This window comes from Prinia subflava, chromosome 13 (assembly GCF_021018805.1).
Source record: "Prinia subflava isolate CZ2003 ecotype Zambia chromosome 13, Cam_Psub_1.2, whole genome shotgun sequence".
Classification (NCBI taxonomy): Eukaryota; Metazoa; Chordata; class Aves; order Passeriformes; family Cisticolidae; genus Prinia; species Prinia subflava.
In genome coordinates this window covers 15142809-15145217 of record NC_086259.1, presented here as the reverse complement: position 1 = coordinate 15145217, position 2409 = coordinate 15142809, and positions in this window count along the sequence as shown.

Genomic DNA, 2409 nt, shown 5'->3' with positions numbered 1-2409 from the left:
GCATGCAAGGAGGAGTATTCAGTGGGGAGGGAGCTGAAGAGTGCTGTCTGAGTGAGCTGTTCCCTGTGCCCTGGCTAGGACAGCAGGCTGAGTGAGGAGAGCAAGAGAAAATTTTACAAAAAAAATCAGTGTGGACAGAGGCAAAGGAGCCACTTTCCACCTTTGGAGGTATTTCTCCTCTCCCTCCTTAGGCCCCCACACTCTTCTGAAGGTGCCTCTCTGGGTGGTGGCCTGAGTGCTAATGCTGCTTTTTCCAGCCTTGGGAGGGCTTGGGCATGGCTCTGTCTCTGAACCACTGGAGCTCCCATCTCTTCCTCTTTCTTGGGCTCAGGCTCTCCTCCTCCTCCCCGGCACCAGGACTGCAAAGCTGTGAGCCTGGAGGTCCTGCCCAAGGGCCTCTGCACTGCAGGAGCTCCTCTCAGATGTGGTCCTTCACTGGCAGTGCTCAGGAGAGTCTGGCTGTAATCATGGTTGTTGGCCAAGCTGGGCTCTGGTCTTAGGTATTAATGAACCACTTCATTCTGTCTAAAAGCCCTCAGCAGGACTCTGTACATACACGGTCATTTCTCTTGTGTTGTCCCATTCCTTCATTGCCCATATGTTTTTCCCTATACAGTTTTCCCCTGTTCTGAAGCTGCCCAGGGGAAAGGGTACCTCTGAGACAAGGCTCTTGCCTGGGAAAGAGGGACCTGTTGCTGGTTCCCAGGGAGGGGAGCTCAGCCGTGGGCTCCTGCCAGCACAGAACCACTCAGCACTGCTCTCACCCAGCCCTGGGCACTGGCCAAAGTGGAACTGCAGGACTGAGTCCTTGCACAAGGCCTGTAATGGTACAGGTGTGGGAACACACTGTCCTGGCATGTCACACGTGGAGATTTGCTGTGGGCCCAGATGTGGACATGGGCATCAGGTAAGTTTAACCTACTGGTGCTGTAAGGCAGGGTCCATTGCCAAGGAACAGTTCAATGGGAGCTCTGTTGTACCCAGGACTGTGCTGATCTCTGGCATCCACATTTATCTAGACTGTTTGTGGTGGGTGTAGCTCTGGCTGGCGGTGAGAGCAGGTGAGAGCCCATGGCAGAGCCCACCTGAGGCCCACACTGGGCAGAAGCAGCACTGTGAGCATATGCTGAGCTGAGCTCCCTGCAGCACAGTGGCACATCCAAGCACATCTGATGCTGTTGAATCACGTTCCCCATTGCCACCTGCTGCCATATCCTCTCCAAGTCCACAGCTTGTCTCCAGAGAATGCTCTCAGTGACCATTTTAACTGTTGTTTGTCATAAATAAACTCTTCTCTGCTTATCCTTCTTTGTCTTCACTTCATCTGGAGTCAGAAAGGTTTTGCTCATTCTGGTCCCTTGCTCCATCCATTGCACAGGTGTCCCTCAGAGGCAGTGTGTCCTCCTTCCTTGATTTTCTCAGCCAACTTGCTCCAGTACACACTGGCACTGCCTCCTTCTGCACCCACTGATGTTTACAGCCTTGTTCTCTTCTGATCCCTTGCTCAGCATCAGCCCAGCTTCCTTCTCTTCCTCCTTCTGCACTGCTCAGAGTTCAGCCAGTGTGAGGTCCAAAGCCTTCAGGTTGCCTCAGCACCCAAAGCCACTTTTGGGCCTTGCCTCCCCTTGCATGTGGTGGTTATGGATCTCCTGCCCAATTGTCTTTTGGTTTTCCCATTACAGCTGCCCTTCATCCGGTGCTGCTCCTATGGGAAAATCCAGGCTGGAAGAGTCAGCTGGAGTCATCTGGACAAATCCCAGGATCTCACACTCCTTGCAGGAGTCATGACTTTGTTCTTGGTTTTGCCATGTAGTGAAGGCTTTTTGCTCACAAAGGAACTGACTGAATCTGGTGCTGGTTTTATTGGTCCAGGTGCTGTCCTTGGAGCTGGCCCAGCCCTGGACATCTGCTCTCCAGCCTCAGTCAAGAGGGCAATGGCCTGGGTTAGGATTTCCCAGGCCATAAACCTGGGCCATGTGATCCAAGGCAAGCACAGACCTGATGATACTGGAGAGACCTGCTACATTTTGGTCTCCCAACTGCACCCAGCAATGTGACACTTCAGAGGAGCAACATTTCAGAAGCTTCCTGAAAATCTCATTCCTCTGAAGGCATCGGATTGCTGGGAATTCTGAAGGGAAGGAAATGCTTTAGTGGGCAGTTATTTCTGGAGCAGGCACTCTCTGCTCACTTCTTGGGCCAGATTATTTTCTTAGGATGGGCCTTTTCCTCCATCTGCTCCACCAAATTCAATCCCTGTACACCCTGGGAAATGGAAGCAGGGGGGAGATAACATGCCAACATCTTCCTATCGATCTTCCAGGTAGCATCAGTCTCTGAGTCTCTGAAATATATCTCTCACACACCTCTTCCCAAATGCTGGCCTCAATTATTAATGTGGGTTAATGA